The sequence below is a fragment of the Ctenocephalides felis genome, unplaced genomic scaffold, assembly GCF_003426905.1.
Source record: "Ctenocephalides felis isolate EL2017-DRISC unplaced genomic scaffold, ASM342690v1 CF-g0.4_SCAFFOLD_03571, whole genome shotgun sequence".
Taxonomy (NCBI): Eukaryota; Metazoa; Arthropoda; class Insecta; order Siphonaptera; family Pulicidae; genus Ctenocephalides; species Ctenocephalides felis.
In genome coordinates, this window is record NW_020539725.1 from 23747692 (window position 1) to 23770190 (window position 22499).

The window sequence follows — 22499 nt, forward strand, 5'->3', positions numbered from 1 at the left end:
TTTAATTTATAGCATTTGAATGAATGGTTTTAGTGATGGTTATAATAGTCATAAAAATATTGAATTTTTCTTCAATCATTCTCTATTTTACCGACGGTTACAAACATAGTTAATTCTAATAATAAGTTAAATCTAGAAATGAGATTCAGGTTGAACAAATATTTCAATTGTGATGCTTAATTTCGCAATTTTTAAACAATACGAAGGAAATTTGCAACTTTTTCTGCATAATTCTACTATACTATACTATAAAATTCTACTTTTATACATTCGAATAACAAGAAACGGCAATAATAAAACAGATATATATATAAACAATATTTAAAGAATGTTTAATAAAATGTCGAGGCTAAGATAGAGTAAGATATTGATATTTTAATTTTAATATGAGTCTTCTTACGACGCTAACGCAATCATTAATAAGTAACGTGAGCTCTGCGAAAAATTCTTATTTTACGCCTAATATTAATATAATCTTAGACTCTAATATAATTTAAAAATATATTACAAACGATTTGAATTAATTACATAGAATAAAACTTGCATTAACGCTAGTATAATCATATTTCATTCTTGTTAACGATCTTCACTTGAAACAAACTTTCAATTTTGTATTATTAGCAATATATAAATTCGACTTAAGTATTCATAAGCTTTGAAAGATAATATTTTAAGTTTCATATGCGACATCAGTTAATTTTTAAATTGTAATTGAAATCAGCGTGGAGTCTGATTACAATTAATATTATTTTACTTATATACGATGCGAAATAAATAATAATGGGTAATAATAATTGAGAGACATTATTGTATGCAAATGTTTCCAACGTAATTTTTCAGTCATTAAAATATAGGTATAATATGATTATTATATATGATAGAAGACATTCAAGAATATCAACCTGAACCGTGTGACAAAAATCGATTCTTAATAGAAATATGAAAAAATAGTGTTCCAAGTTTAAATTATAAAACTTATTCGTTCAATCTCTACTATTAAAAATTTAATTACTAAGCTAAAAACACACTGTTACATAAATTACTCGTAAATGAGATTTTATTGCAGACAGTGGAATGGTAGCATTCGTCTTGTTAATTAGTATTGAAAGATTAACAAATTTAATTATATTTGTCGTAATATTCATAAAAAATCAGAATGTATAATTTATTTGCCACGTTATTGCACCTATCCATCAACAATCGATGCTTCAAAAGAGCTCCATCATCTATCATATCTGATTCTTACATGTTGCTAATAGTTCAAGAGGGTCAAAACACTATGGCTCAAATAAATAATTATTAAAATGCCAATTGATCAAGAGGTATTGAAAACTGGTAGATAAAAAAATGTAATTATGTTGTGTTTGAAATCAATAATTAGTTACAAGCAACTAACCTTAAAATTAAGTCCGAAAAATAAGGTCGCACTTATCCGCATTTAGTAATAAATTAAAAAGTGCAACCGCAATTTGTTCATTTAGAAAAGTTACTAACTCCGTTTCTGAAAAGTTACTAGTTTCTGATTTTAACTATAAAATACGCACAAATGACAATTGATCACTCGATCATTTGACGCACAAACTTTCAATAGATCATCAACTCAAGTTAAATGTTATAACCATATATCTATATCATCATCTTCATTATATAGTAATTTTGTTAATAATTTAATGAGAAGATTTTACTACATTATATAATTTGTTTCTATGTATAAGCCAACATATTCCAGCTAAATTGCAAAGATTATAAAATTATAAGCATGCCCATCTGTATCATTGAATGAGGACCAGCTTAGATACTTAGAGACAAAAGATTAAGATACAATTTTCATATAAAATGAAATAAATCAACAAATAAAGTCAAAAAGCAAAAAATTGCATTGGCACATAGGAAGGAACTCCAAATTATCTCTAGATAATAAGGTTTTAATATATAAAACTATGATCAAACTAATTTGGACATACGGCATGATGCAGAGAATTCAATCCAAGACTCTTCGAGAAATGTGCGATAATTCATGTTACATTTATTCTATTCATAATGTTGAATATATTGAATGATCTGATTATACCTTATATTAAAGAAGTTATCATTGACAAAATTCTCATTCATAACCAAAACATTTTTCGACAATTCGGGACAAATGTTCTAAAGCCGGAACAATTATTGGTTTTAGAAAACCCGGGACACCAGGTTTAAATCCAGGACTGTCCCGTCCAAACCGGGACGTATGGTCACCAGATCACCTTAATATTATTAATATTATTATTGTCTCAACTTGTATTTATTTATTTATTTTTGAAACACATAGCCCACCGAATAGTTCCAAGAGGACTTAAAAATGCAATTATTATACATATAATATGGGTAAAATACATAATATAGTATAATACATAATGCTCTTAAAAACATAAAATAACATAATACAGAATGTAACAATTTTAAATTACATAGAATAAGGTATAATAAGAATAGATATTTGAGAAGAAATTAAAAAGTTAACTTAAGCAGATAAAGATTATTTGATGCAGTGTGGTGCATAAATATTAATATTATTATTAATTAAAAAGTTGGAGGACATAAATAGAATATGCGAATTTAGGAGAGAATGAGATTTAGGAGTAGGATAATTGAAAAATAATTATGAACTCGAAGATAGCCTAGGAACATTGAAGGATAGTTGGTTAAGAGTTAAGGACAGTCTATATTATTATTGCAAAGTTTAATTATGAACATAATAGTACAGATAAATCGACGTGTGGAAAGAGATGATTTACCCAAATTTACCCATTTTGCAGCCACATTTATATTTATTAATAAGTAAAACTTAAACCAAAGTAATTTAGATTGCTCTTTATCATTAAAACAATTATAAACATATATCGATATTGTAAATGGTTGTGAAATATTATTATCTTTATAGTAATTTCTGAAGAAGTAGACAGCCTTCATCCACAAAACATCAAATCTCACACGCTTTCATATTTAAATATAAGTATTTTTATTTACAAACATAAACTGATAAGATTGCAAAATAAGAATACATAACAAGAAAGGCATGACATTTGAAATGAATTTCATTGATTAACAAAATCTCACAATAAATTAAAATTTAATGTTACAATATCACGTTCCTTCATCATACGATCTCTTATGCATTTTCATATAATTGACGTGCGAGATATGCAATTAAACGAAGGCGAAACACATGTCGCTCGGGAGCTTACAGCTTATCACCCAAATCGAATCGCTCGGGCGACTGATGTCCGTCACTCTGCCAGAAATTGAATGTTATTTCATTCATTATTATAAATAAAACGGATACATTACGGTGCAAGATTACTCGTATCTTATAACCACATTTCGGAATATTCCATTAATCATTCGAACATTTGTACTTGATTAATTTTACAAGATTTTCACTTATCGTTCCGAGAATTTGTACTTTACAAAGTAGAGTATATTCATCATACAAATTATTATTATTAGTAAATAGTTGGAATATCTCAATATTTTATTGACTTTCCGTGGCGTAAGTTATAGTAATGGGGCGAAAATCGAAAATCAAACTTTTTGCATATCTTCACGTTTCAGAGTTCGCAATTTTTGTTCACGTTTTCGAGCGGACCGATCAACCGATTTGAATGATCCAAAAAACATTAAGTTTGTAATAATTGGGAGAAGTGGTGATTAGGTAGGTGAGAAGTTTTTGGCAAAGGCAGCCATTTCGAAGATACAGAACTGAATGTTAAAAAATGGCAGTTTTTGAGAGAACTTAGCATCCTATATAAATGAACTCTGGCTAAAGTTCTAAAGCTCACTTATATACTTTAAATAAATAATTTTAACTTCATAATTCAGTTTATATGATTCTTATAAATATTAGAAAATGTTATAGTATTATAATAATCTATTTGAAAACATTTAATACATACACCACTAGTTCATTAGTAGATAGTTGGAATATCTAGATTTTATTTTGATAGATATCATGGCCTTATAGAACACACTGAAATATTATGGCCCTACGACTAGTAGTTCAATTTCAAAAATGCATCAAAGTTTGAAAAAATATTACAGTAATTTGTGTCCAAAGTTGCTTTGTGATGTGATAAATAAGTCAATCGCAATGTTCAGATTTAATTGAAAGCGAAAAATTTCATCTAAACATCTAAATCTCAATTTCAATAGATTTAGTCTATTTTACGATTTTCGAATTAACACTTAACATTTTTCCATAATTACGGCAAAAATTAATTCTTTATAGCTCCAAACAGAAAGTTAAAAGACTTTGATACCTTTAGGTCATTACACTTAAATTAAAACTTACTGTATGAAATAAAAAAAATGAATATATACGATTTCGAAACATTTAAGAGAAAGACGGATGTAGATGATTCTCTGTAGATTGAAAACGTTTTTAATGCTGCAATAAAGCACGAGATTTGTATGAATTTTTTCCATATAAAAAATATCATCTGAAATTGTTAATTAACCGCATTATAAGTGAAAAACTCATGTATGATGTTTATTAAATCATATCGTTATTAGTGTCATGGATTACTCACATTACGTTGACTCTATATTTGAATATCACCTGAAATTTATAAATAATTGTTCTATTCTCTTGCAAATTCGATTAGCATGGGGAGTTGATAACCAGAATTGTGCAATCAGGACCATCTGAGTATGAAGATATGATAAGTTTTTCCTAATGCTACTAAACATAGTAACACTAACTAAAAGTAAACGTATTAATTATACATGTCGTTAAATGACAGCAAAAAATCAGCTATGGCTCTAAAGATGTTTAACGTTTTAAGAAAGCCCAGAGTGGACCATAGAACTTGTGTTTCACCAAATTTTTCGACACGGTTCAATAACGTTCAGGTTTACTTGGGATGATCCAGTCTGTTTATCAAATCTTCAGGTATAATAACACATATTCAAATATAATGCAATTTTGTTAAAATATAACAACTTAACATTAGCTTAAAGAATTGCGAAATAATGTAACATAACTTAGAGCGTAGCCTATACTTGTATCAAAATTAGTAATAAAATTCCTCGTCTAAAGTACAATAACGCAACATATAACTTTAGTAGTAAATTTGCTATACATTATGCAACATTGTGCAAATGCTACCAACAATCGATTAATTCACACCGCCCTGGTGTATTTTAGTACTTCTTTTTCATGATATGAAATTCATTGAGTCGTGGGTAGAGAGTTGAGACTGTTTTCAAAAGAAACGGATAGAAACCGGGCGCGAGACTGACCATATATAAACATTCGAGATAAATCATAGAAGACAACAACTGGATTGCATGATTTCTGAGTGATCCACAACTACTCGGACCAAAGACGATGTGAAAAAGATATAAAGCTGTTAAATGTTAATATTTCATCTAACATTTATTGAATGGACAATCTTTAGATAAACTATTGAGTAACTAGTGGTGAATGGCATCGTGCCTCTAGGAAAAATTTCTGGAACTTCTCGTACCGTAACACTGTTTAATTTAATTATTATAACTAGTGGGGCGCATGGAATCGTGCCTTAAGTTAAATTGCTGGAATTTCCCGTACCAAAAATTATTTTTTTTAAAAAAAGATTAACATTTTTGAAACAAAATTACTCTGAAAAAATTATATTTTTGAGAAATTGTTCACAAAAATTTACTTTTTTCGAAGAAAAAAAAATTTTTTGAAGAAAATTTATTTTAAAATATTTTGGAAATTCAAAACATTTTGAAACAAACTGAGTAACCGTTTTTGGCACTTTATGTACCATATATTCAGAACGGCTAGACCTGCCTTCGCTAAAAACTAATCAGCACGTCTCCTTAACAATATAAATCGAATGTTTTTTGAATTATTCAAATAGCTTCATCCGTGTTCCCCAAATCGTCGACGAAAATTTGTATCCGAACACACACACATACACGCACACACACACATGCATCCATTTTTTGTAAGGTATGCCAAAATGTTCAGAAGGTTTTGAAACGTAAAGATATATAAAAAATTTTATTTTCGATTTTTTTGCGATTACTATAACTTGTCATACGGGAAGTTAAATACTGTAGCGTTTTCTAATATTTATAAAAATTATATAAACTGAATTGCAAAGATAAAATTATGTATTTGAAGTATATTATTGAGTTTTAGAACTTCAGCTAAAATTAAAATCAAAATTCGAATTATTTTTTATTTAAAAAAAAAAGAATTGGAAATGAAAAATTTGATGTTTTTCCCCCAAAAGCATTTGTTTCATCAACACAAGTAGAAAGTTTTTTGAATCATTCCAATCGGATGCGTAGTTTTCTCAAAAACTGCCATTTAGCTAGGTATCTCCGAAATGGCTAGACTTGATTTTGCCAAAAACTAATCACCGCTTCTCCCCGTCATTACGAATTGAATGGTTTACAGATCATTCCAATCAGATGCTCCTTTCTCTCAAAAACTCGATTTCTATTTCGAACTCGAACTCTTTGCTCCGTATCTCCGAAAGGACTAGACCTGCCTTTGCCAGAAACTAATCAGCATATCTCCCTGCCAATAGCAATCGAATGTTTTGTGACAGACTTTTTTAAAAATGGTTAAATCAATACCCTTATAAATTAATATATATAATATATTATATATATATATATAGATATTATATATTATATTATATATTATATATTATATATTATATATTATATATTATATATTTATATATAATATAAATCTAATAAAATGGTTCATTATTCAAAAAATGATTTTGGATGAAGAAACGATGAATAAAAATTGAAGAAAATAACTTTTGCAGATTTGGGGTGAAATTGGTCAAGCCCGCTTTGCAAGTACAAGTATCTGAGTACTGCATTGCATACAACATGATATCAAGCAGTAGTGATAACTAAAAAATAGGTCACATTACTTTTCCCAGTGAAATTATCTCCTCAGGCATATAACAGTTTTATATTATCTAACTATGTAAAACGTTCTTTAGCATAAAACTATATAATCATTATTAGAACAGAAGCTTGAACAAGATTTTAAAAGGTGTAAGATATCAAGTAAAATTATTAAATTAACAAATTATAATGTCTTAATGCACAAAATTTCTAACGTTTTCAACAATTTGTCGATATAAATAATTACATTTTTTTATTATTTTTATTAAATTATAGATATCTGATTGATTTTTATGTAACCTTTAATTAGGTACGATTAGGATTTTTATGTAAACTTTTATCAGGAACGACTTCCTACTAGCTTCATTAGATATGAATATATACTACATAAAATATGAGTATACTGTCTGAAAAATAATATATGATTTTGGTGTAATATTTCTAGAAAAAATTAATGCAATCAAAAAAAGATAACCATAACCAGCATTTAAATAAGAAAAATATCAAGACTAGGAAAAGCCAACCATTAATATCTCTTCACATTCACATTAGTAAAAATAATCATCACTATCTAATGAAATACCAAAAATCTGTTTGCTGTCCAAAAATCAAATATAAAATAATATTATCGAATATATTTTAACAAGTAATTATTAGATCTAATAATAGAAACTCAGAAAAGAGCAAAGAGAGTATAAAAGTTGAAAGTATGTCATTTTTTACTTTTGATGCTTAAACTCGTCCCCTAATAATAACCAAATCTACTATAATTTCCAGCCTAGTTTTTAATGTTTAATGTTTTCAAATTAATTTCAGTTATCTTATAAAATATTCTTAAGCTCTTACTCTAAAAAGCCAGAAGATTTAGCAACTTATCAATCACGGAAATCAAATTCGAAGGATCGACCGAATGGAGGTGCGCCAGTAAAACGATTCATAGCGCCGAAAGAAAGTTTGGCATGATCTAGAATACAATTACGATCAAATGAAAGATATTGATATGTAAAAGTTACACAATAGATTGAGAAAACGTAATAAACAACTCAGAAAATTTAGAATTATGGGCCGAATATCTCTGGATTAAATAAAAATCTAATCAAGGAATTAACAAAATATTCATTATTAAACGTAGATATTTTAAATATAATATATATGAATTGATATACATATATGCAACGTGAGAAATATCATTAAGATTTTACTGTCAGATCTGAAATACGGTAGGGCGGGGCACAAAGATTTAATTTGACGTTGAGCAATTATAATTTAAAAACCAAAACATTTATATCACAATAAAAATACCAAAAAAACAACCATCTAACTATATTCAGTAAAACTCCCAACAAAATTATCATTAAAGAAATGTGTTTTTTTGCCATTTTCCAAAAATTTGTTACCTGTTCTTTTTTACTCTATGGGACGCACAGGGAGCAAACAGGTCCAATGTCTTTTAAAGGGATTTTATAAAATAATAGCTACATTATTCAAACAATGTAAAATATAAATTTCATGGGTACATTTTTCACAGAGATAATACTGTATATAACCTTGATCTGGTATTTTGTCAGAACTATTCATCAGAATTAAAATGGAATTAAAATGGAATAGTAAAATAACTATTTATTTCATTTATTTCTTTAAAAATCGCTTTTTTCAATTTAATTTACTTTTTTATTTTCTATTTTTTTAGTTTACATCTTTGCCAGGAAAAAGGTTCAGCTGACCCCTTTTACCCCACCCATGTGTAAACTTTCATAGAGGTTATATAAAACAACTGTTGAATCTAACATAAAATTAACAACATATTTTATAAAAGAATTAAATAAGGTATATACTTTAAAATTATATTAAGATCTCGTAGACTAAACAACAGTGCTCACTACCGAAAAAACTTACAACGAAAAAAAATATTTCTGTTATGGATTTTCAAACATCAAGTTCTTCATCTTTTTTCCTCCACTTTCAATTATTGTCGTTACATTTTTATTAACTTTACTTATTTTTGAGATATCAGTGGTGCACCCTTTTACTTAGGAGCTTTAAGCCTCACTCTACCCTATATAAAGTCATTTAAGACCTCTAGAAATATGTACATAATTGAAACCCTACATTTGAATAAACAAATAAGTAATAGAAAAATTCATTATTTGTAAATTATCATTCTGATTATATTATTGATTGTCGTGCATGCATATACATATATTCTTCTATAATGATGATAGCATATATAGATATTATAATATAAATAACAACAGTAGGTTAATGCGTTTATTCCGATATGGTATAAGGCAATGCTTCTACACGCAATTATTTATATTATTCTAAAGCTCATGCATAACAGATATTATCTGTCGCCAAACGACACACATATATTGTACGTATAATACGTACTACGATTATTTCACACATGGAGATATAAATGTAATATTCCAGGAGCTTTTATAATAAAATTAATATAATGATTTTTGATTGTGTCCCTTTACATGAACTTATTCCCGATATTCGACTTAAATAAATTAATCTATAAGCGGTTAAAAGTATTCCAAGTGGATTTATTACACATTATTTTAAATCGAACACAAATTTTCAAAATTCAATCATTTTTTATAATTGAACCAGTTTCCATAGGACTCTAATGATTTAATATGTTCAATAAGATCAAGTACTCTATCGCTATACCAAGTAAATTGTTTAATTTTAATTTTAACAAAGGTCAAAAAAACTACTCATTTTCTCAAACTTTGATGAAGTTTTAAAATTAAACTACTTGTCGTAAGGCCGTAATATTTCAGTAAGTTCTATAAGACCATGATGTATATCGCCAAAAAAGCTCTATAAAAATCGGCATAATTTTTTTTTCAACAGTTAATTACAAGAAAACGGCTCGGTAGATTTTTATCTAAAACTAATCAGTATCATTCCGAATTAATATCTTCCGGACAGTTTTTGATTTTTCAAAATCAATTCGGTAGTATGAGCTTAAATGTGGACGAAAACTTTAACACCTTTTTCCAAATTACAAAGAAACGACTAGGCAGGTCGTCGCACAAAACTGGCAAACAATAGTCCTCATTGATGGCTTTCAAATTATTGGATATACATCAAATGGCTTTTAAATTTCTGAAATCGGTTCAGGCGTTTTGAGCAAACGTCGATGAAAGGTCTAATTTTGACAAACGCCAAAAAAACGATACTAATTTTTGCAAACTTTGACGAATTTTAAAGTTAAACGATTTGTCGTAGTACGTAATATTTTAGTTCTATATGACTATGCTCTCTACCTATGCTATTTCGAACAAAAATTACAAAAAAAACGGTTTGGCCGATCGTCGCACAAAACTGAGAAATGCTAGTCCTCATCGAGATACATCGAATGGCTTTTAAATTTTTGAAATCGGGTCAGCCGTTTTTGAGAAAACGTCGATTTACGGCAAAAAATCTGTTCACACAGACGCACATACTTTTTCCAAATTTAGCCTCATTCGATTCAGAACGGCTTGAAACGTGGATAAAACATAGAATTAGCGAACCGGATTTTTTGATAACAACTTTTGAAAACAAACTTTTTCTTCAGGAAGTTATTAAATATTACAAAATTAAAATCATGATAAACCTAACAAAAAACATGAATACGAGGCAAATATTGTTTCTTAAAAAATTTGAAAATGAAAATCCAGTACTGTCCCAGCCAATCCGGGACGTAACATAGACATAGAAATTGCTAAGATATAAATATTATTTGCCGTGTAATTTATTTTATTGATTATTTTACTGCCTCTATATATATTTAATAACATCCAACTTATTTTTAGTAATGATCGTAAAAGTTCCAGCAGTCAAATATTAATTGCAGTTAACGGTACATACATCTAACGCATTCATTTATATTAAGATGAAATATTTATTCAGTACTTCACCTTTTATGTGTTATTTAGCACGAGAACATAAGTGTGGAATAATTACATATGCATATTGATCTAATGACTTTATGCAATGAGGAACGGAAAAAACAAATAACGGAATAAATATAATCAAATGTGCCATCACTAACGTATAGTATAACGGTGATAACGTACCTTTTCTAATGAAAATATAAAGGTAAAAAATTAAAAGGTAATTAAGGATTAGGATAATAACGAAGACTCATGATCAATACTATCAGATATGTTATTAGGAATATGTACATTTAATTATTAGAAATACGTAAACGAATAATTAACTCTTACAATTAACTAAAAAACTTTTTGAATTTTATAGCTTTATGAATCTTTAGATTTGTGTAGTTTATTTCATTGATAAATATTAAATTTATATTTTTTAAATTTTATAATTCAATAGATTCTTATAATTAAAAGTTATAAAATACAGATTCTTTGTATTACTATGGTGCTAATTCTGGAATAAATTAGTTATGCTATGTTTTACTCTATAACTACTTCAGAAACCTAACCTTCAAATGGCATAAACGTCAGAATATAACATTAGCTCGACTTCACGCGTGTGTTATCATATAAGTGACAACAAAAATTGCACTTAAAATATTTTTATTTGACATTCGTGTAATTTGGAGACATTATTACAGAAGTTAAGGAAGCTTTAAAAAATCGCTTTTTTGAGAAATTTTTAGAGAAGATAATATATATTTAATTGAAACGAAACTTTCAAGTTTTATTGTTATATATTTCAACATTTTTCTCAAATTTTTTCATTAAAATATATGTCATAATATGCCAGGTACAAGCATTTTGCCGATGCGCCAGGAGCATGCAGGTCTCATTTGGAGGGCAAGATGCAGGTCACAATTTCCATCCGAATTAAAATATCAAAACAAATTTATCAAGAAAAAATGAGAAATTTTTCGCAATTAAAAAAATCATGTTTTTTGATACAAAATTTCACTTTAGACTGTAGAGTGGGTTAATTATAACTTTTTTGTTCAACTATCATAGAATTTACTCCTGAACACAATGAATTTTGTCTCATTTCAATAGGACGTTTAGTTTTTTTTTTTCAATTTATATTTCTCGCAAATTAAAATTCAGTTATTAAATGTTATTGTCATCAGCAAGTTATACGCAGTTAATACGAAATATAAGCAAGTTATAAGAAGTTAATACGAAAACGTAACATAATATCTTATATAACTCTTCAGTCTTCTTTTTCTTCAATTTCCTTATAGTATTTCTTTATTTTTCTTTTAAATTTATCGTCATCATTGGTTATCTTAATATCGTTTGGCAATTCGTTATATATTTTGCTAAAATAAACAACATAGATAAAAAACAAACAATGTATATAAGAGATTACTTGAAAAGTTAAGGGGGTATTCTACTGTAGAATTTTGAAAAAATCGAAAAAATTTTTTTATATTTTCAAAGCTTAGTTATTTAAAAATATGCCATTAAAAGGATTTTTCAAAATTACGATTATTTCCTGAGTTATATCCGTTTTAGTGACGTGGCCTCGGTTCGGGTCAGACCGAGTCTCAAAACTTTGAACGCGTTTTTCTCGGAACTACTTTTTTCGAGCTGGCGGTAAGGATATCTCGAGTTCTAATGAACCGATTTACTTCAAATTTGGAGAGGATCTTCTTTTACATTGCTTTATCGCATGGACCTCTCCCAAAACTATAACTTTTCATTTAGTATTTTTAAAAAATTCGGAATTGTTAAAAAAAACATGAAAAAAAAAATTTTTTTTTCAAACTGCCGCCATTCAAACAAAAATATTTTTTTTTGACTTATCCAAGGTTCATACGATAGCGACATCTATAATAATTAAGAATCCATCTATTTTTTATGTTTCGGATCACCAGGAGGGTTGGAATCATGCACGCCAGGACACCCTCTTTTTTTTGAGCTTCCACTTTGACTGCTCATAACTTTGTGAATTCTAATTTTTTTTCTTTAATATTTTTTTGTAATAATAAAATATCAATAAACAAAAGATGAAAAAATCGATAGTAAAAATATCATTTGTTTCCTTTATACAGCGCTTCAAAAACCGGGCAAAATTCATGCTTCTACAGTAGAAACCCCCTTAATATCATCTAAAACAGTGCCTTGCAAATTGTAAACATTGGTACAGCATTCACAATTTACTCTAACAAACAAAATTGTCTTTTGATATTAAATAGCTCATTTGGGCCTATGGTAGAGAGACTTTTTGTATTACGATCTGTCCTTATTAAGATGTGTTTTCACAACTGAGCATATGGATTTTTGAAGAAAGCAACCCAGTTGTTTATCCTAGTTGTAATGTTATTACCATACTTAACAGTAATTTTTGACATCATATTTTTCGTGCACATGAGATTGTATTTAAGACCCACAAACTCAAGTAGAAATTTGATATCATACTGCTTGATTCCAAGCAAGCTCAAGCAAGCTCAGAAACCAAGGATAGCTAATAGCCTCATGTTTATAACCTCCACTCCTCGGCGGGCTCGGTGCGAGGGAATATAAAATATCTTTCATATTCAACTTCTCTAATATAGAGTTTAATCCAGGTTACAGATGTAGCTCATTTATTATTCCAACTTTATAGTGTAACATCATACTCCGTAAACCACAAGTGTAAAGTTGTTGATGATTAAAATCAAAATGTCATGTGTTTCTGTTTCTTCTTGCTTTCCTCTACCACGTGTTTTTCAGAAGCATGCCATTAAATCACAGTGACACAAAACAGTACATTTTTAATAAAAATGTTTTTGCCCTATGGCTAAACATTCAATTTTCATAAACCACAATTACAATATAATATCACTAATAACTCGCAGCAGCATATGCATGTTTGTATCCGCCCCAATGCAATTTACGATTCTCATATATAATTTAAATAATTAAAATTAATACATACCTAATTAGAAACACGTTAAAAATTGTTTTATTCTGAAGAAAATTTAATTACAAACATAATTATATTATATCGTTTGGAAAAGCCAAGTATCCATCTAGGCGAGTAATTACCGTTGAATACTCGGTCTGTTTTGCGTTGTACATAGTGAAAAACTTTCTAATTCTCAATAATGTTAATAAAAATATGTTTATTGTGTAGAGGCTTATTGTTAAGTGAATATATATATATATATATATATATATATATATATATATATATATATAGCAATAACTTTCTGTACTTGGTTACTGTAATAGTATTTAATTTTCTAATTATTCAGTTTTTACGTTTAGAAACTTCTACTATTGAATATTGATTCTACTATAATAAATAAGTAGTAATGAATAAAATATTCATTATTTCGGTGAACTAGGTCACAAGCTTCATAAGTACTCAATACCAATTGGAAGACTTCCATATAAAACTAAAACATTTTTTCAAGACCAGCTGGTCATATTGTCCTTGAGAACAAATATATGTGTGCCCTCTTAAAAATTGTATTAGAAAAATTGAGTTTAAAATCTATTCAGCGTAGTCTTAAATAGTTAAAGAAACGATTAGTTTTGAAAAATATAAGTATAATAAATTCGAAGTTACGAAGCAAAATTTTCATTTCAATTTGCAAATATGTAGTTGACATGCAGATAAAATTAATGTGCCTATTTCGATTTCTGAGACCGTCGTGATGTTAAGGTTAAGAACAAGGACCAATGCCAACTACTTCCAAATTCAATACCAACCTCGGTTAGCTTGATATCAACCAGTGTAATATCGATTTTCAATTTAGGTTATAGATTCTCAAACTTGTTTTTAAAAATATGGCCTTACGTGGGTATTATTTAATTTAATCTATACATAGAATGAGAGCGGTTTTCTGGCTTGCCCATTCGTGAAGATATTACCTCCTTGATATTCAATAGAGGAACACAGTTCTTGTCACTATTTTTTTTTTTTTTTTTTTTTTTTTTAACTCAGTTTTATTTAGCAATCAGAAATACATAAAGATTCCTATGAGCTAAAAAGACAATATTTATGAGTGATGCCTAAGAAGAACTCCAATGAGAACTTCTCAGTTTTACAATTAATATGATATATTAGACCTAATCTAAGACTAAGTCTAAGGGCCATTGTCACTATTAAAGTTTAAAAATATGTATTTTGATTACTTCAAATTCTATGATCAAAAATTATTTAAAATTGAATGCCAAGAAGTTTTAATGTGAGGTTTGTATATCATACCCCAGTTATAAAGAAGGTCAACATTTTCAAGAATGTAGTTATAACATTACTGTTTGGTGCAAAATTCGTCAAATGACAGATTGAATCAGAATTTACAAATTATAAGAGCAGTGTACTGTAGGGGAGACTGGGTACGATTATATCGCTTTTTTACCAGCAATAATTTGTTAATTTACCGTTGGCAATTAAATGGTAAGTTGAACATTTGTCTACGTAAAAATACTGAAATACTGCCTTTATATACGATAGATAAGTCAAAAAATAAAATCATATAAGCAAAGGGCTCGTGACACAACTGTCTAGAATCCCGGATATAAATAAAGGTTAGATTTTTTTATCGGTTTAATCTGCACTGGAATAGAACAAGAAATATATGTCACACCATATAGGCAAATGCCACATAAAACAAAACTAATTCGTAATTAACTACTATTTACATCAAAATAACATGAACTGATTTTTGACTCTTTAAAAGCAATGCGGTCTACAGATCCTGTTAATTTAGACGCTGACTCAATGCAATAATGGAAACTTGTTTGAACAAACATACTTCATCCTAATGCCTTTGGGCTCAAAATCAATATAGTTTATCTATTATCACGACTGTCAGTGTCACCACCGTACCTTGGCACAACCGTACCCAGTCTCTCATACACACTGTACAGTACTGATTCTAGTATATATATGCGCATATACCAAAAACAAACCTGAATTATTTCGGTAATGTTATATTAGTAATGTTACAAGATCTTTGGTTTACATACTTTTTTATATTTGTCAATAATTATTTAATGGATCTGTTACAATTATTCCATTTGCCTCGAGTTATTTATAGTTCAAGACCTGGCTTATTAAAATGATGACTTAAAATTGACGTTTCTTGGCCTGTAACAGTTTCGCAGCCGGAAGAATTCGAGGTCTCAAATCGATTCTCACACACCACCCGACTTGATCAAAACGCAAAAGCTCGTGCAGAAATTTTCAATGTCGAGCTATTAATATAATAGCGATGCAAAGATTACTATGTAATTCAAACTTGACAGACTATACTCAAGATTAAGTGCGAAAATTCATTCAACATGTTTTACTGTCATGGATATGAAAATATTACACAATCATTATGGAACATAAAATTTGTTTTATAAGGAACGCTAATATAAGATTTTTATTCTGTGTGAAATGTTTTCTAATAATGATATATTGTCACATAAGACATATTTTTGTGTAGCATCTACGTTATATGATTGTACCCTTTCAAGCACGAGGTTCTGGGTTTGAAAAACGCCAACTGATGTTAATAAATTGTGATATCTATTTCAATATATTATATATAAAGATAAGAAATACGTTTTAAGTGAAAATACTTGTCCGAAGTTCTTTCAACAAAAATTTAAGTCAAACATACGTACATATTATAAGTAAGTTTGACTTAATTTTTTTTTTAACTTTAACTATAGTTGAAGTGAAGCATTTATATAATCAGAACTAGAGAAAACAATTGAGTTTGCTTTCTCATTGAGTTAGATTTTTCGGTTGTGAGCACTGTTGTTTAGTTTACGAGACTTTAATATAATAATAGTAATAGTTATTTAATTGTTTTTTAAGATGTAATATTATTCTCTAGTTAGATTCAACAGATTTTTCATATAACCTCTATAAAGCTATTTTAAAAAATATAAATTAATAGTTATTGCAACTATGCTGGTGACCAGATCAAGCTACCAATTCAAGGTTATACGTAGCGCTATCTTTCTAAAAAATGTATGCCTTAAATTTATATTTTTATCGGTTAAATAATGTAGCTGGTATTTTCTGAAACACCCTTTTGAAGAGGAAGAAGATGATTAAAGTTATAAATTGTAGTTTGTGCACCCTTTATTCCATTTTTTTACTTAAAAAAAATAAAGGTATTGAATGTTATTTTCTAACAAAAAGATAAATAAAATTTATTTGTTGTTTTTTATCATGTAAGAAGTTATTGATATTAATTAGGTTTAAATTCGAATATAATTCCTATATTTTCATTAACATTCTGCAATTACATGGGCAGGTAAGTGTTGTTAAATAAATTAATACTGAATAAAAAGTGGATAGACTAGAAAAAAAATGATACAGTAAATTGTAATAGTAAATAAAATATTCAAAAATCATTGATCTGTCGATAGTTTTTCAACTATATATGGCGCGTTTTTGACCGGAGGCACTGGTTGACCTGAAGTGATGCTGTGACCACGCGCTCTCCGCCCTCTATCTCGAAAACGGTTCACCGTATGAAAAAATTTTTCAAACAAAATTTGTAGAGAATTTTCTATTCTACAATATTGATAATAAACACAACTAGCAAAAATCCCATAGTAAATGAGATATTTACAAAAAAAAAACAAGAAAAGGCCATTTTTGTGACCTTTGACCTTGAAATTTAATAGTTGCGCACACCCTACCATATGTAGGTTTTTGAGACAACTTTTAGGGTGTCAATATACAAGTATTTACAAACTTACAGCTGGGTATCTCAAATTCCGAGCTGAAATACTAAAATGACTGGAGTATTTTATAAAAATCCGAGACGCAAGCTGGATCTAGGATTGTCCCGGCCAATCCGGAACAAACCTTATTAATAAAGTAGGTATATACATTATTATTTTCAATGCTATGTGATCAAAGTCTTTATTAAATTGAATAAAGAGTCTTTATTAAATTTAATAAAGGCTTTGTTCACATAGCAATAAAAATAATATTTTAAGTATCTACTTCATTAATAAAGTGACCATGCGTTCCGGATTGGCCGGAACAACTCTAGATTTTCAGCTTACGTCCCGGATTTTTGTAGACGTAATATTTTGTTTTGAACTGAGGTTTTTCTACCCCGTTTATTCTTATTTTTAACATTTAACATTCATAAATATATTTCAACTAGAATTATTTTTATAAAATTTGAATCTTAAAAAATGGTTCTTAACAAAATACGTGACTTACTGCGATACATTAAGTGCAATATTACATTTTATTATTTCTCAAAATTAATTTACAATCTTATTTTTATAATAAAAAGTCTTTATTAAATGATCTATATTAGCCTTCATATTAGTTTCATCCATAGCCTTTATAATTGTAGTTATTTACATGATAATTAGAAACTAAATAATCTTAAAATAATTCACTTGATAATATATTATTGCACGTGGTTTCTTAGAAGAAACATCAGATAGAGCGCCCGTTAGCGGTGTTTAATTACTTCGGCGGTTACAATTCCTTTCCAGTTTCGACTTCACCGCATTGAGTGCGGCGGCTGACTTTCCTCAATTTTCTAATTCGCGTTAAACACGCAATAAATCCGTTAACTGTTAGAAACTTTTCGTGGAAATCAACAGTTAATTATATGAACAAGTTAATTTTATACAATTTACAACGTTAGAGAATAATAATCAGAAAATATGTAATACATTATTAATAATTCTTATAAAAGCTAGGAACTGATTTAAATTCAAAATTTAAACGAAAATAATAGAATTTCACCTAATTTGCATATTTAAAAGCATGTGTAATTACTTATAAAATCATAAATTATAGTAGTATTTTCATAAATCAATTGATAATTTCATTTATAAACGAGCTTTTAATTTCTGTAATTTATACAAAACTAGTGGAGTGTATGGCATCGTGCCTTAAGGCAAATTGCTGGAACTTCGCGTACCGCAACAAAATGTTCGAGGCATGTTGAATGTTTTCAAATAGATTATTATAAATATTGTAACATTATCTAATATAATTATATAAACTGAATTGCAAAGTTGAAATTATTTGTTTAAAGTATATTATAACTTTAGTCAGAATTAAAAATAAAATCTGATTTAATTTAGATATACATTTTTTTTAATTAAAAAAAAATATTTTGAAACATTTTTTTCCAAAATCAATTATTTTGTTAAAACAAGCAGAAAGTTCTTAGAATAATTTAAATCGCACGCTTTGTTCTCTCAAAAACTGCCATTTTTTTAACATTCAATTCTGTATCTTCGAAATGACTGGGCCTACCTTTGCCTAAAAACCAAAAACTAATAACCACTTCTCCCTATCATTACTAATTGAATGTTTTTTAGATCATTTAAATCAAATACTCCATTCTCTCAAAAATTCGAATTCTATTTTCTGCACTCTTTGCTCTTTATCTCGGTAACAGCTGGATCTGCCTTTGCCAAAAACTAATCAGCACATCTCCCTATCAATAGGAATCAAATGTTTTTTGAACCATTCAAATCGGTTGATCCGTGCGCCCGAAAACGTGACTGGAAACTTGTATCCATACATACATACGCACACACACATCCATTTTTTCTAAGGCATGCCAAAATGTTCAGAAACCTTCAAAACGTCGAGAAATATAAAAAATTTTAATTTCGATTTTTGGACGATTACAATAACTTACCCTACAGGAATTTAATTAAGAAAATATTGACCCACTTCTGTTGTTTCACTAAAATCATACTATCGCCTCATTCGTTCGAATCTCTTTTAAGGTATATTTTCAGATATTTTATTTTCTTTCCGACGATAACCACAAAGAATAGTTTTAATAAGATATTAAATACCAGACATGAATTAAATAATCTATTAAAAATAACGGCGCCGCTATAAAGCGAGTAAGACAAAAAATTAAGCTATTAATTAATATTATTGGTATAATCATCATAAAATGTTCTCGAAGCAATTCGAGTAATTATTTTGGTAAAACCTTTAGTAATTAATGGCTCTTGTTTTTGCAAATTAGCTTGGTAATCTATCATTCATTAAAATTATAACAGGTAAAGGGCAAATAGTGTTAAACTTTACGACTCGAAAGATACTCAAAGCATTATTCATATCAAAGTGAAGGTCTTAAATCATCAGTTTTTCACTGAGTGGTTGGTTCACAGGTTTCATATGACTAACATCTGAAGAATATTATCTCGCGAGTGTAAAAGTGTCGAGTGTAATAAATTCAATGTCAAGAAATTAACGGAGCAGCGCAACGCTCTGTTTAAAAATTATCTACTTTGTTTATGTGATGAAGGAATTTAATGAAAGCAAAATGCGCAGCCTTAGTTACCATGTGTATAAAAGATAAATTATTTTTATAAATACTGTTTGATGGAATTTTTAAAAAAATCGAACAAGTCCTACGACGTGGTAGTCGTTACTCTTTTCCCAAAAGAAAAGTTGATGATTTTATCTAAATAGCCAATTTTTCAATAACACGTTTTGTTTATTTTATGAGATATTTTTTGTTATATCTTATATATTATATAAGAATTTTCCAAATTTTCGTCTTTCGCCCACGTTTTCTGCAAAACAGTACTTTTTTCGAAACAATAAAAGCCATTAATAAACCTCTATGATTAAATTAAAATATATTTTATAAATTAGTGAACATATGTATCACTGTATGTTTTAAATTTTGCTCTATTATCTTACTATTAAAATTTAGTATTGATAACCAGTGCATTTTCATCCTAAAACATATTAGAGAAAATCATTGTCAGACTTTATTAAGATACATATTAACCAAGAGTGTATTTTACTTTAATACATAATGATAGAAAGGCATATTTTTCGATAGATTGATCAATTCATTAACAAAGTACATATAGCAGTATTCACATTAAAGTGATATGAAACTCCAAAATCAGAAGAAACTATAGAAGTTTCTGCTTCAGGGCATACTCGATTGATGGGGTCGAAAATATTCAGAACAATTAAAAATTTTCGAAACATTATCAGCATATTTTGATGCAAGATCATCAACATTTAAATAATTACAATATATTGGAACTGAATTCAATATAAAATGGATATAGTGAATATAGTTGTTCATTTTAATTCTTCGCGAAGAAATAGAATAATTAGCAATGAATTTATAATTAACTTCCCGTAGGGTGAGTTATAGTAATCGCAAAAAAACGAAAATTAAAATTTTTATATATCTTTACGTTTCAAAGGCTTCTGAACATTTTGGCATACCTTAGAAAAAATGGATACAAGTGCGTGTGTGTGTGTGTGCGGATACAAATTTTCGTCAACGATTTCGGGATTACCGATCAACCGATTTGAATAATTCAAAATAACATTCGATTCGTATTGATAAGGAGCATGCTGATTAGTTTTTGGTAAAGGCATGCCTAGCTGTTCCGAAGATACGGAGCAAAACGTGCCAAAAACGAGAACTCAGTTTTTAAAAAAACTGAGCGTCCGATTGTAATAATTCAAACAACATTTTACTTGTATTGACAAGATGAAGAACTGAATTTTTGGGAAGGTAGGTCCAGCGGATATGAACTCTCAGTAAAAATAAGTTAAAAAATGCCATTTGCGGTCAAAAATGTTTATTAGACATATGTACATCAAATTATCAGATGTTTTATAGAGATTTTAATAATGTGTACACATTTTGTGTAAATTTTTCTTGGGTTCCGTACCAATTTTTATTACGGTACGGGAAGTTCCAACAATTTGCCTTAAGGCACGATGCCATGCACTCCACTAGTTATATTTTGTGCCTTTTCTGTTTGTTTCAGTTCAGTAATTTAGATTTTTTATATTATTTTATATTTTGAATATAAATCATTTATGTGTTTTGAATATTTCTGAAGTTTCAAAGTTTATAGAAGAAAAGCCAATAGGTGCTTCGTGAGTAAGACACCGTGTTTTTATGAAATCTGTAATGAGCTTTTTTATCTAAAACATATGTCACACTACATTTCAAGTGTAAAAATTCTTTAAAACTAATTCCTCGATATGTTTATTTATACTTTGCAAAAAGTTACAAATAAAATTATATGTCTATTATAATAGGAAGTGATCAGTCAGTGAGAATTTCTATCATCTAACAACTGACCAAAACGTTGAGAAATGATGAACAGTTAATTTTCTGACCGTTTATTGTTGTGACGTAAGATAATCACGGGTCATTTTAAATTGCATTGCAATAGAATGCTCCTGCAGAAGGCTCTTGGAAATAGACACGTGACGTTCCTCATAATAGTTATTGAGTTCAAGCTTTTCTAAGGTCACGGGGTCTCTATATTGCGAATAAAGAGACGATCCAGTGTAAAGCATTATTCACACAGTTATTTGTAAATAAGATTATGAAATTCGTTCACTTGGGAAAAGTGAACGGCGACAAATTTATTTATTAACTTCCCGTAATGTAAGTTATAGTAATCGTAAAAAAATCGAAAATGAAAATTTTTACATATCTTTATGTTATCTTTACGTATCTGGACATTTTGGCATACATTGGAACAAGTATATATATGTATGTGAGTGTGTGTATATATTCGGATACAAATTTTCGTCGACGACTTCTGGAACACGGATCAACCGATTTGAATCATTCAAACAACATTCGATTCATATTGATAAGGAGACGTGCTGATTAGGTTTTGGCGAAGGCAGGTCTAGCCGTTCCGAAGATACGGGCAAAA